We start from the raw sequence: 15,564 nt of genomic DNA, 5'->3' as shown, positions 1-15,564 counted from the left end.
CAAAAGCCATTTAAAGTCATATATAATAACTGCTGGTCTAAGCTACAACTGAGAATACATGAATGATGTTTAAAAATAGAGGTATATGTTTTTTGTTGTATTATATAAAAGCGAAGGAAATTATAGCAGATTTCATGTTACCCAATCTGAAAACAAGTACCAAATAAACAGCTCAAGTGACAGAAGAACATATACCATTTATTCCAGATAATGAGGACTCCAGAACCCCTCACCTTAAAAGAGATACATTCTTTCAGTACTGAAATAATTTTGCCAAAAAAATTCCATACGACAAAAATAGGTTAACATGAAACATGCTTCCATCCTTACGATGTTTGCCAGTTGTCAACATAACCTTACAGTACTGAATGATAACAAGTTATAGATCAAGCTATCTTCATACCTGCAAGTACTGTAATCCCATTCAGTGTGTTATGATTTTCTGATTTTGATAAATATATGAGTTTCAAGCAGAAGAATGTTACACCTTTATGGCCACAAGCCAATGGACATAGTGAAACTTAAGGAATGACTTATGATAGTACTGGATGAGGTCATACCCTGAAACTAGTATATACTTGTTTTCTGAGTGATTATAAGGCAAATGCACACTGCACAACATGACATTCTTCTGCACAAGTTCAGTCAAAGGCTCATTTTAAAACAAGTTTTCTTTAACATAGCCATGTCAAGAAAATTGGTGATCAGGTATAAAAATGTATGAGACTAAGAAGGAAGTAAAACCAAAGGAGTATGCTACAGAAAGAAGTGCTGTGTTCAAAAAAATTGAGTGAAAAAAATGGTACTGTTGTAACAACTGAAAAGTACTTTTTCTTACATAACTTTATTATATAACTGATAACAACAGTGCAGTGATTTACTGTTAGTAAGAATGTGCATACAGTTGTAAGTTACTACCCATTCTGCAAAAAGTTTGTTGTTAAAGGAATACAAATACTGTTAAAATCAAAAATATGTCTACTAAAAAAAAAAAAATCAAAAATTTTCAAAAAAAGAAACAAAACTTTAATAAAAAAAAAAAAAAAAAACTTTCTTTCCTCTTTAAGCTTTAAAACTCTTCTATTTTTCTTAACTAGCTCTTTTTTTAAACCAAGATGAAAACTGTCTAGTTATACGTTTAAATTGCCTTTCATCTGCCAGCTTCCCTGAACAATAAAGATCCTGTACACACTGCCTGTCAACACTGCTCTCTCTGCCAACTCTGAACAGATCCTGTGGATTCATGTCCACCTGCCCCTGCCCCTGCCTGCCTTAACTTCCTGTGCTGTTAACCTAATAAATGGACTGGCTGCTTTCCACTCTGTTAGACTCTCTTCATGTGAACTCTTTTTCTTATTAGCTTCTAGCACTTCATTCTTGCTCAAAATTCTGTAAACTTAATAAGTTTGTATACTTCTTATATTTGTCCCTCCTGCTGTCTTTGTCCTGTCCTCCTCCCTTAGCCTTCTCAAGTTTTTAATTGCACATTTTTTCTGTTTTTAGTGGAGTTAATCTTTTCTGTTTGTAAAGTGGTCCGTTCTTCCCTTTTCCCATGCTTTTTTTTAGTTTTTTTATTTTTATTTTCATTTTGTTTTTATATTTATATTATTATTTTTATTGAGTTATTTATGATAGTTATTTATGATAGATTTTGGGAAGGAGAAGTGTGTGTGTGTGTGTGTGTGCGTGTGTGTGTGGTGTGGTGTGTGTGTGTGTAAGTGGAAGTAAAAGCAGGAAAAATGAAAGGGAAATGAATAAGGTAGACACATCATCAAAGTTAACTAAAACTCACTTAAAGTTAAGTGTAGCAGTTTACTGCACTTCTTTTCTCAGACCCTTTGTGCACTTTTTGCTTATATGGCTTTGTCCCACTCTTGTCTTGAGGTCTTCTTCGTTTTCATTTTAGTATTTCTCCTCAATTTGAACCAGATTTCTCAGACCAGATTTCTTTGCTATAAAATGTAAAAAAAAAAAAAAAATCTAAATCATTGTAGAAGCAGTGTAGTGTGTGTGTGTGTGTGAAAGTGTTATGTGTGCACACTATTTTTTTTTTTTTTTAATTTTTTTAAAAAAAAAAGCATGTTGCATGTGTCATGCAAAAAAAAAAAATTATTTCCAAGTTTAGAGTGCATCATTTTTAAGAGCTAAAGAAAAGGGAAACAAAAAATTGGCAAATTGCAATTAGCAAATTGCTTTTATGCTATGGTTAGTTTTAAATTTGAAGTTTGTAGGAGTAAAAAAAAAAAAAAAGTCAGTGTAAGGGAGGGAGGAAAAAGACAGCAAAAAACAGTACATTACTCTCACCTGCTGCTGTGCTGAGCTGTCAATCACATGATAATGGGGTCAATTACCCTTGGCTCTTTGACAGCTAGGGGAAGGTAGGTGTGAAGTGGAGGGAGATTCCTTGAAGAACTAGACAGTTACAAGCAAGTAGATTTTAATTATTTACATAGTTTCAGTTGAGCAGATTTATTTATAATTCTTCAGCTATATATATATCTAACCAAGCAATGAAGATCTTTATATTAGGCAGATTGATATTCCCTAGTAAATGCAATAGTTCAAATACTGAACAGGCATACATAATATAAATACAGAGTGAAATGCAGAGGGAACATTCCTGGCTGTGTCTTCAGTACAGTACAGAGTCTGTCTACAAGTCTTCCTTGTGTTCACATGAGTTCACAGATTTTACAAGGCTGAATATGCTCACTTATTCTGTTGTTTCATGTTATAGAAATAAGATTGTTCTGTGCTATAAAGAGTTACACACTTTTGTTTCAGTCAGTCAGTACACAGACTGTCCAGAAAATGCCTCAGTTTTTACAATAGCTCTATAGAGCATATACTGCATTTAGAGGGCAGTTTTAGACAGACATCTGAACTTTTGTTTAAGTCCTTCAAAATCACTTCACCTGCTTTTTTTCTGAATGAAGAATAAAAATAATTTTATGTCCTATTAGTATTAATAAAATTAACCATTTATGTATTATTCACTGGCCTTTTCATTTAGGGTATATCCTGGGCACATTGTATTAACCCCATACTTCTAAAACAGAGAATGGAGAGGCAAGGTTTCTTAAAGGCCCATCAAACATGAAAGAAGTTTCATGTATTCTAGCTCCATACACAGATACATATTATAAGCAGCAGAAAATGCCTAATTGTTTATCTAGGCCACCCAATGTGTACAATTAACACCCTGTAGGTGCCCCTCCCTCCTTATTTTCCACTCTTTGCATACACCCCATACCTTCTTGAAAGAATCCAGTGAGTTATTCCCACTACCTGTTCTGGCAACCTATTTTGTGCTTCTACCGCTCCAAGAAGTAGTATTTTCTCAAGGTGGAGTTCGAACTAATTCCTTCTATTTGTAGATAGGGGCAACTATTTTTTCTTTGTAGATTTCTTGACTTTTGACCCTTTGTAGTCTTCGTTTATGATGTTATGTACTCAGATCATGTCATCACCATTTTTTCTGTCCTTTGTGAGAAGTCTTTGCTTACTCAACCTTTTCCCATACTCTAGTCTTTTAATTACCCCAGGCACGCTAGTTGCCTAACTGTCAACTGTTTCCAGTGCTACAGTGTTCCTCTCCCTTTACAGCTTCCAAAAATGTCTACATGGCTCCAGCTATGAACTGACTAAAGACTGATATAGTGCGAGAGTAGCAACCTTATTCTTGGAATCATTTCTTTTGAGAATTCACCCTAACTTTCTGCCTGCTAGGCAGATGCTTTTCAGTGTACACGTTGTAGTTCTTCTAGGTCATTAAGAGCAATCCTATTCATTTCTTCTACTCTGGTTAAACTGTCTCTCTTCCAGTCTATGTTCCAGTTATGAACTGTTATACCTCTGAGTTGCAGCAATCTAAATTTTTTTGCATTTATTCTTAGCTGCCACCACCTGCCATCCTAGTTTGTCAATTTTCTCAAAATAATCAAGTCTGTTCTCTTTATCGTTCACCATTATCCCTACTATGGTCACACTGCAAAGAGGATGACTGTCTACCCAGTGTCAATTTCTTGTTACGTATGAAACACAGTAAACATCACTGACTGCAGAACCGATCCCTTCATCACACTGATTGCCTCTTTGTGCCCCATAAGAGTCCATCTTACTAACAAACTCTGTGTTGTTCCCAACAGCGTCTGTTTTATTATTCTTACTATATTCTCCCTCCCCCATTTAGCTTGCCGAGCAGCTTTCTATTTGGCCCTGAATCAATGACTTTGCCAACAGCAGATAGATTACATCATCCAGGTTGCCCTTGTCTATTTTTTTTAATTAATAAATCAATGGAACCATGTCAGGTTTGCCTGGCAAGATACTATGGCTATGAACTACTGATGATTTGTAATATAGAGTTTATCCTCCAGTGACACTGCTAAGTTTCCTTTAGTATTGTCTCTTTCACTAAAAGGCAGAACACAAGAAAACCACTTAGAACTAGAAATTGCTCATACAAAAATTAATATCCGTGCTACTGAACATAATATCTGTCTCCTGCAGAGCAAGTTAGTTGCCTGACTAAATTCTAGGTTGTAAAATTAATGAAAATGCAATCTATATAGTAGATTTTAACTACTGAAGACATTGAATGGGTAAACGACTGAACAACAATAAATGTGCCTAAATATTAATTGACTATGCTAATTGAAACTGTTTGGAACAAGTAGTATGAAATCCCGCTAGGGGTGGTAATATCTTAGATACACTGACAAACCTAGGATTATTCTGTTCTCTATCCATGACAACAGCACTTGCAGAAGGGTTGGCAGTGCATACTTCTTATTTTAACCTCACTGAGACTTTCATAACTTTTCTAAATAAGGAAAAAATTGGCAAGTTAAAAACATTAAATGTCAATCCAGTTTTAATTTAATGTGTAAAACACTGGTTAAGCAAAAGGAGACAATTCAGGGTAGGATTAGAGTCGACAAACTATCCCAATGAGGGATTAGAAGAGATGTCTCATAGGGCTCTGTACTGGTATCATTTCTTTGTGGACTGTTCTTATTACATATAAAAAATATGAAATAATGTTCCTTGCAAGAAAAAAAAAACATACAGCTGGCAAACCTGAATTATTCAGAAATCTTTAGGAATTGTCTTTATATTCTCTTTCTTTTAGGTTACTAAAAGATGACATCTGCCTAGTTTCTAAAGCAGTATCTGATTTAGTTCTGTTGAAAAGTCTGTGCCTAGAATTCACTGCTGGGGTAGATAACAGCAGATCAAGGACCTGATACTAAAATAACTGTCCGTAATTAACAAGGAAAAAACATAAAGATGTATTGCACAATGCCTTTAAATGGAACACGGTTCTTAAAACGAGAAGATTTCCTCCAAAAAACATATTTGGGAAGAAGAATATAGCAACATTGTCACATGTCTTGGATTTCCAAGATGGCTGCACACTGAGTAACAGCTCTCAAAGGCTAGTAAGTGCACTGCCTGGATGTCAGGAATAAGAAATACAGAAGACCTGGAAAAAATCAGCTATAAAAAGTGAGGAAAAAACACTGACTGGGGAGAGTTCTGCAGCTGTTCAGCAAAAAGCAGTGCAAACTTCAGACATTACTTCTAGTAACCTACAGGAACCTACAGGAAGATATAAGATAACTGCATACAGACCTGGTTAAAATAAACAAAACACTGATGGAGTGTATCATCCCAAACACAAAAGGCTGGAAAAAATGGAAGAAGCTTTAAACAGATATTCAGATGATATGATAAAGCTGCAAAAATCACAGGCTGAAATGAAGGAAAGGCTGGCTGAATATGAGACTGCTCAAGAAGAGATGTTTAAAAAAATAATAGAATTAGAGGACAGAGCATGTAGGGAAAACCAGAGATTTTCAGCTATATCAAAGAAGCTGGAAGGAACAGACTGCATTAATTTTATGAAAGTCAAATCAAAGTCAAGTCAAAGTCAAAGAAAACTTTATTGTCATTCAGAACTAAATAAAATAATTGAGAACCAACGCAAATACAAAACTAAGACAGAATCCACCAAAACAGCAGCATGTCTACAAGATCCACTTTATTCAACAAAATAGATTTAGCGCTTTCGTAAGAATGTAACAAAACTTCAGAATCAATTTAAATTTAAAACACCTTGCTTAAATACTTCATTTAACCACCTGACTTGTACTACACCCACACAAATATATTGCTCCTAAAAGTCATACTCCATTTAAACTGTCTAAGATGTTAAAAAACACATACCTACCTACCTACATAAAATGAATAATTAGTAAAAACTCTAAAACTACACAAATAATAATACAAAAATGTAAATCTAGTTGTTGAATCCTAAAAATTATACATAATAAGACATAAGTTTAAGAACACTAGTAATAGAAATAGATTCATTTAAACCTGGGGATGAAGTGGCATTTAATTTGAGTTGCCAGTACAACTCTACATTCCACCAAATCACTCCACGGTCCCCCTAACAAATTCTTAGGAATCATGTCAATACCAAAAAATAAAAAGCCGTGATCAGGATGCAACTCTAAGTGACAATATAAAGAATTAGTGTTTCTTTTGTGCCTAATATAAATTAATGTGTAGATTCTCTCCATAAAGGTACGCACAGTCTTTCCAATGAAAAACTGGGGCAGTTTTTGCTTAGTGCTAAATATATCAAGCCTCCTGACTTCCAGGTGCAATGAAAATTAGCTTTAACCCATGTCCTTTATCTGTCTGTAGTTTCAATATCCATTTGTTTTCTTCCTTTTCAGTGTGATTTTTCATATTGCCTAGTCTCATGTTCTTCGTTAAGAATTCTATTACTAGGAAGACAAATTTATGAGTTAAATCATTGTTAATGGTGTGTTTGGCTAATGCATTCTGTTTGTCTTCCCTGTGTATAGTGTATAGGTGTTCCCTGACCCTTTTAAGTAGTGTTCTGTTTGTCTCCCAATATAAAATTAATTACATTTCTGACATGAAGCCAGATAGACTAGGTCATGTGACTTGCAATCTGCATAGTGTTTAAACGTGTATACATTTCCTGTGTCTGGATGTATAAAATTATTAGTGTTGGCCATATGGGAGCATTGATTACAATTCCTGCAGTCAAAGGTGCCTTTCCTCTCTGACTGTATGCTACTTGTCTTAGTTTTATCATAACATAGCATCCTTTTCAATGATTTGGTATTCTTTTATGAATATCTGGGTTGAGTGCCCACTATTTCTAAAATGAAATCATCTACTGTGAGTATATTTGTGTTTCTTCACTATATCTCTAATTTTGTTGTTATTGCTGGTGTATGCGATAATGAGTCTCTTCGTTTATGTAGAAATAGCTCTTTTCTTTTGTTCATATTTTCTATCTCTGTGAAAGAAGGGTTTGCCTGTCCCTTGTCTATCTACTGCTATATTATATAATAGGTCTTCACATTCATTGACTTTATATCCTCTTAAATTCACTTTTAAGAATGTTAATTGTCTCATGGAAAGTTGTGTCATGGCTGCTTAGTCAAGATGCTCTCAGCCCTTGACTTTTCCCTATGTTGTGGTATATCTGTGGTGGATTCATACTGTTACAGTGTAGGAGAGTATTTTTCCTGCAACTTTTCCTGAACATCTCAGTATGTATACCATTAAGATCTTTATTTACCAAGACATCTAAAAATTCTACCTTGTCTTTGGAAGAATTGGCTATGAACGATAACAAATTTGTGGTGCCATTAATATATTGTATAAACTCTTGTAGGGTTTCAGTACTACCTTCCCATACATTTTGTATGCATTCTTTATACATTTTTATACACATCCTTTAAGTATATATATATATATATATATATATATATGAATGCATGTTTTAATATTTATACTTTTATGATATATTATTGCTGCTATATACTAGTGCTCATATGAATACTCAAGTCATTTTTTACGCTGTTTTACATTTTTTATATATAGCTACTTTCAACCATAATGTTGTTTTTAGATTTATCAAATACAACACACTCTTACCCCTTCAGACAGAATCAACAGATATACACATGCATTTATATATATATATATATATATATATATATATATATATATATATATATATATAAACTATGCATATGAGTAGATATACACATTTTTATATGCTATTTTTAGAAATATAGCTTTTAAATAACACACATTATTTATTCATTATATATGCATATATTTTAGAATAACATCAGAATACATTTTCATATACATGAAATTACATATAATCACAGTGTATCTGTGCACAGATATGTGACTTCATCAGACTTTGATATATATATATATATATATATATATATATATATATATATATATATATATATACGGATTCACTTCAGAAGCTCGAATTAACAAAATCTCGAACTGCAAATAACCAAAACCAAAATATCGAACTTCTGAAGCGAAACCAACAAAAAAAAAAAAAAAAACAAACTTCACTTTTGCTGGGGGCTTCCGCCTGCACTATGTGGGGGCTGTGCCCCACACCCCCCCTACTTAAATATACCAACTCCAAGATCGCGCTACAGTGGGGAAATGGGAAATCTCCTGTCTTGTGCTGTATGCGGAAGTGCAAAATGGGAGATCTCTCATTTCCTGTCAACACCACAAAAAAAAATAAAACATTACGTACACACAGAGCGTTCAAGAATCCTTGCCTCTGTGTGCACGCAATGTATTAAGGTAAGTAAACTCTTATTTTTAAACGCTACACATATTCGATTTACTGAAATCTCGATCATATGGTCTCGACCATATGAAATTCGAGATTTCAGTAATTCGATTATGTGAAGTGTTCCCATATATATATATATATATATATATATATATATATATATATTATGCTATTGTTTAGAAATAACAGCATGATGATATTTTAATTTTTAATTTATGTACTTTATGTAATGATGTAGATCACCACCACCAGACCACTAAGATCCAGCAACAAAAATCACTTGCAGATCACTAAAGCCAATAACTCTGCTGGTGAAGCACTATTCTCTTGCGCCATAGCCAAATTATGGAACTCCCTCCCACCCACAATTACCTCCGTACCATCATGCACCCTCTTCAAAACTTTACTAAAAGAGCACTTAAAAACATGCTGGCTATGCCCTTGCAACTCCCACTCTAATATCACCCACCCCATTCAACCACTACCTTTCTTTCCACCCCACTAACTACCTTGATTAAAGCAAGCTGAGATGCTCATAAGCCTAGTACTTATTATACAGCAGGAACTTCTTATTGTAACATTTGTTAATGTCTGTTGTGTATTTCGCAGATAAAGATTCTAGTTGTCTACTGATGTACTATGTTCTTCATCTGTAAATATGTTTGTAATTAACTGCTATGTTAAATTGTTAATCGCTATGTAATCCAATGTAACTACTGTCTGTTTATTTTAACTGTGGAGCTTTTCTCCCCGGGCCTCCGCTATAAATGGACCTACGTCCAGTCGGACACTCCCGGTCAACAAATATAAATAAATAAATAAATAAATAAATGAATAAATAAATGTGAAGTTTTTTGAAAATTCATTAATTCGTGATTGGTTCAACAGTTAATGAGGTTAATACCAGGATGTATTTAAACAGTTGATTTTAAGGATGAAGTTATTAAGTCTGAAGAAGCATTCTTAGCAACACGAAAGCGCTCACTTTTTCTTATATCTACATTTTGTGTTATTCATTAATAAAGTCTCCTTCGCTTCATATGGTGTTGCCTCATTTGGTCTTGCCTCTGGATTTTTTCTTTGGAGTTTGTTCTACATTATCACAAGAGGCGCTTTACCCTGAGGACTGAGTTTCTTTTATCTTCATTGTTCTATGTACTTGCAGTCTGAAGGGACATGGCAGAAGGGACTTAAATCGAACTGGCATACAACCCAAGGGCTCTGGGCCACATTGAAAGTAACGGTAAAGATGATAATCTGTTTCAAAGATTATTAAAAGCAGATAGTAATCCTTTGTTACAATTTACCAGGACTGACCTATGCAACAGTGGTGTAAAAACTGTTAACCATGAAATGAATATTGCAGTTATACAGACTAGGAGGAAACTAGAAAATAAATTAATTAAATTAAAAAATACTCAATGGCAGAGAAAACATATGGAAGAAAAAGGAAAACTAGTTCTAACACAGCACTCTTTAATAGAAACACAACAAGGTAAGCGCTTTCACGGATTACATCCGCTTCCTCAGACCAAAATATTAAAACTCAAGCCACATCTTTAAACATTCTAGCAGCCAATGAGGCACACTAATCACTGAACCAATTTAACACATTCATTGCCTTGCCTAAGCAGTGAAGAAATTAACATCAGTGTGTAAAACAGCAACACTATAAAACATACATTACAGCTCAAAAATTGCTAAGTACATAATTGAAACTGACTCTGATCTATAACATAAATATAAATATAAATTCTAAAATGTATCAAAATTTAAATATACTAAAATATATAAAATAAAAAAAAAAATATATATATATATATATATATATATATATATACATATAATAAAATCTGTCTAAAAATATGTATATAAAACTGGTCAATCTTGTAGACATATAAAATAAAAACCATAGCAAAGATATATAAAAGAAACCAAGGACATAAGCCTGGTACTATTTGGTCAATGTTTCAGTGCTCTAGATTTTAAAAAGGGCTTCAGAGACACCTTACTATTGAGACCTGGTGGTTTGTCAGCTTGATAACGTATAATCCACTTCTGTTCCACTGATTCTGTCTTATTATTGATGTCACCAGCTCTAATACTATCATGTATGACTTCTAGAACAAAAATGTAAACTTATGTGCAGTGTCTTCTTTTGCAACGTGCATAGCCAACTCACTTGTTTCCTTAGCATTCCTGATGTCTCTTAGGTGTTCTAAAATTCTCTCCTTGAAGGCTCTATTTGTTTTGCCTATATAGAATGAAAAACAGATAGTACAGAAACAAAAATATACAATGTGCTTGGTATGGCAATCAGCATATAAAGTGGTGCTAATCTCAAAGCCTAATTGCGGATGTACAAAAGTGCCCCCACCCATATATACACACATGCCATACATCTCATGCATGGGTATGTACCCATTCTATCAGATTGTACAGCATTCTGTCTACCCTTGGATTTATAACACAACTGGTTCTTAAGAGATTTGTTATTCCTGAAAATAAAACTGGGTTGGCAACCTATAACATCTTTGAGTCCAGGATCAGTCAAGAGAATATCCCAATTGTTCTTAATAACATCACATACCATGCACACATTGCTAGCAAAAGTTAACGGCATCCTAACCCCTGCAGTACTACTGGTGATAATATTAGATGGAGAATCAACAGCTCTACCAACATTTGTTTGGGCATTTGGGGAAACATTCTCAAAATAAGGTCTACATCTTCTATTTCTCTCCACCCAAGCTGCACTAATCTGAGAGTCAATGGCAGTGGATTTATATCCCCCCTCAATAAATTCTTCTTTCAATTTGGTTAGTGCAAGAGTTAGCTGTGTATCATCACTATGGAGACGCATCATGCGATAAATCTGCCATTTTAAAACATTACATTTTATGTGATTGGGATGCATACTGCTGTTGTGGAGTATGTTATTCCTCCTAACGTCCTTCCTATATATATTGTAGTGGAAACAGATGACAGGGCATTTTTACTCACTTTCACATCTAAAAAAATCAATCTCTTCTGATGAATATGTATACGGAAATCTCAAAAAGTCATTCAATCCATTGAGGTACTGTAAAAATTGTACTAACTCCTCTTCTGTATCTTGCCATAGCAAAAAAATATCATCGACAAAACGTTTGAACCATTTTATTGAACTACCAAATCTATTATTGGAGAGAACAAACTTTGTCTCCCAATTCACAGGTGTTAGGTTGGCATAGCTATTGACACAAGCAATGCCCATAGCCACGATAACCTTCTGTATATAATGGGAGTCATTGAAAATAAAAACATTATTCTCAAGAATAATCTCTAAGAGAGTACAAATGAGTTCAACTTTGCTAGTAATAAATCCATTGGCACATAATATTTCTCTAATATTCTCAATCCCCCAACTATTGGGAATAACAGTGAATAGAGAAGCTACACGTGTGACAAAAAAGCAATGACCAGATAAAACATCTAACTGATTATTCAGCTCTTGCAAAAAACCTTTAGTATCTCTAAGCATAGTATGACAACTGTCTAGCACAATCCGGAGATTTTTTTCAACAAAGATAGAAAGTGGCTCTGTTGCCCAGCCCCTGCTGGACACTATAGGACACATGGGTGGATGGTGTAAATTCTTATGTATCTTCGGAAGGCCATAAACAACGGGTACTACTGGATGATCTACTTTGAAATATTCAAACAGTTGTTTAGAGATTAGCCCTGCCATAAGCAGATCAAACACATAAAACTGTATTCTATCAATAATCCCTTTCAACATGGTACCTGTGATAGGGGAGTAGGTGTTCAAGTCACTTAACAGATCCAACATGCATCCAATATATACATCTCTATCAAGTATAACAATCCCACCCCCTTTGTCAGCTGGTTGTATTTCAATACTATTCATGTGTTTCAATTCAAAAAGTGCTTGCCGCTCATTCACTGACAAATTAATAAAGCCTTTAGTGTAATTATCAGAGAACTTGTCCCTGATCTGTTTGTCACAAATATTTAGAAATAATTCAACAGTCGAATTTGTAGGAGGAACAAAAGTACTCGGTTTTCTACAAACACCTTCAGTCATCATATTATCAGGAAACATACTTTTTAGTGTCAACGTCCTGCCAAACAGGCGTAGATCTTTGAGTACATCAACAAGATCAACTTGTTGAGCTGTAACAAAGTTTAAACCTCTGTTTAGAACTGATAGCTGTTCTTCAGTTAAAATAACAGAAGAGATGTTGTATATTAGACCTGTTTCTGCCTCTTTCCTGTCCTTATTCTCTCCTCCTCGCTGTGCGGACGTCTCATTTTCGAGTTGGTATACCAATTCCTGGATCTCCCGCTGATTGGGAGTGGATCCTTCAGTAAAATAGTAGAATGTACTACTTCAGGTGCAAGCAGATTCCTTGCTGCTTTAGCAGGACTATTGTGTACCATTGTCAGCGATTTAGGCCTAACAACATTGTCAGTACTAGTACTGGTCGAAGACTTGATGTTAGCAACATTCTCACTAGAATGGCCAGTTTGAATATCTAGTGAATTGTTGGCCACTGGTTCAGATACTGATGCAGTTCTTGTAGTAGCCGATGAAACTGTATGTGCCTGTACTGATTTCATGGAACGTTTATCGTATGACTCATTCGTGCCTGTATTATATGGCCTCCACCCATGTCCTGTTGAGCGCTGAGTTTGAACACTATAGCCAGTACCATCTCTCAACCAAGAGAACACATTACCATTTTGGAAATCAAATGTGTCTCTTTGAATTTTCCTAAGTTTGGTGGCTGATAGCCTTTTATCATACCCACTTATATTGTCAAACAAAACCTCCGTTTTATCCCCTATGACATCATCTGGATATTTGTCAAATATCACACTCTGTAAGCCTTCTATCTCTCTGCATAAATCAGCCTCTTCAGGTTGAAATAACTCAATAAGGAGCTGCATGTATCTGGCGCTGCACTCAAGATTTAACAGCTGCCAGCATCTCAAAAGTTCAGGATAGGTTTGTCCATAACTCGGCATTGTCAAGACTCAGTCCCCTTGGTGCTATGTTCATTTTAAGAGAAGCTTCAAGGTGTAAGCGCTGCCACTGCAGTCACTTATACCTGTAAAACTCATTCTCCAAGTCATGAAAATCTTTAAGAAATACCTCATGCGGATTCAAATCATCAGTATTTACTTCATGTTCAAAGTGCAATGTTCCATTCAATAATGGATTGACCATATTATTTAAAAGTGAGTAGAAATGATTATTGTACAGTCCTTTAGTAGTCAAAGCAGGAGCTGACTCTTCTGTAACACATAAATCCCCATTTGTAGCAGCCATGCTCGGTGAGAGGTAAACAAACAGTAGCAGTAAAGTCAGAACAAACCTCTGAACCGATAAAGGAACCAATGTAGCAAACAGCAAAATAGTGAAGAAAAAGGCAAACTGGTTCCAACACAGCACTCTTTAAAAGCAACACAACAAGGTAAGCGCTTTCACGGATTACAACCGCTTCCTCAGACCAAAATATTAAAACTCAAGTCACATCTTTAAACATTCTAGCAGCCAATGAGGCACACTAATCACTGAACCAAATTTAACACATTCATTGCCTTGTCTAAGCAGTGAAGAAACTAGCATCAGTGTGTAAATCATTAACACTATAAAACATACATTGCAGCTCAAAAATTGCTAAGTACATAATTAAAACTGACTCTGGTCTATCACATAAACATAAATATATTTTTTTTGCTATGGCTTCTGACTTTATTAAAACATATGGAAGTTTGTCTTAGCTTCAAGGTTATACCAAGGGGATTATGTGTGCCGAAAATGCCACATTTGGCACTACCTATCCCAACCTGCTTGCTAAATGGCAGAAACATAACCTAGACACTAGTTTTGGATTTATTAAGCTGCTTATTGAACAGTATACAATAATTGAAGTAGATTTAACAACTGAAATACCTGAAATCAGGAATGATCCATCCAGCCTTTCATCTCTACAAGAATTGGCTGACTTTGCTCGAGAACTGGGCACTAATCTCTCAATTTTAGAGAACAAACTGCTTTAAGGCAAGAAAAAGAAACTCAAGTGAGATGTCATTGACTTTCACAAAGGGAATGTGTTCTCCTGGCCCAGAGAACCAATGAGGAACAATGGAATTGCACATTCAGCACCAACTGACCAATCGGTGTCTACGCATAGTCTAGCAATGCCCATTTCAACAGCGAACATCATCACTACCCCGGAAGCAAGTCAGGAAGGACTGAGGGAAGACGCTAACACTTTGAACAGCAGCAGCAATGCACAAACAGCTCTAAATACTGAAGGAACTGTGAATACAACAATTTTTTCAGTTTATTCGGATGTGAGAAGGAAGGATCAGCGTAATGAAGCACTTCATCCACCTCGACAGAAACACCGACCTTTTACCCTTTCCCTTGCCCATCAGAGCAATACAGAAGCCAGCATGGACTCTTACCAACAGGTTGAGGAAGCATAAATCCTCCGAATCAATGGCAAGAGTTCCAGAAAAAGATTTTAAGACCAGTAAGTTGGACTTGATTATTAATGTGTCTAAATATGTCTTAAATAATGCAGAGACATCTTTGTTAAACAAGGAACTTTCATTTATTCCTTCTAAGAATGTTAATGTAACTGATTTATTGATTGACATTAAATTATTTGTTAGGAATGTGGGTTTGAAATTAATGTATAGCAACAATGACAGTAACAGAGGTTGCATTTTTAGGAAACCATCTACTTTTATACCTCCAATTAATCCTTTGTTAGAAGTCTTTGAAGTGAATAAGAATGAAACTAAAAATTAATTTTATAATTTTAATAGACAGGAATATAAAGCATTGAATGACTTACAAGACAATAATGACATAA

Source organism: Protopterus annectens, chromosome 6.part0 (genome assembly GCF_019279795.1).
Source record: "Protopterus annectens isolate FY-2018-M chromosome 6.part0, PAN1.0, whole genome shotgun sequence".
NCBI classification, from domain to species: domain Eukaryota; kingdom Metazoa; phylum Chordata; order Ceratodontiformes; family Protopteridae; genus Protopterus; species Protopterus annectens.
This window is presented reverse-complemented; position numbering follows the sequence as displayed.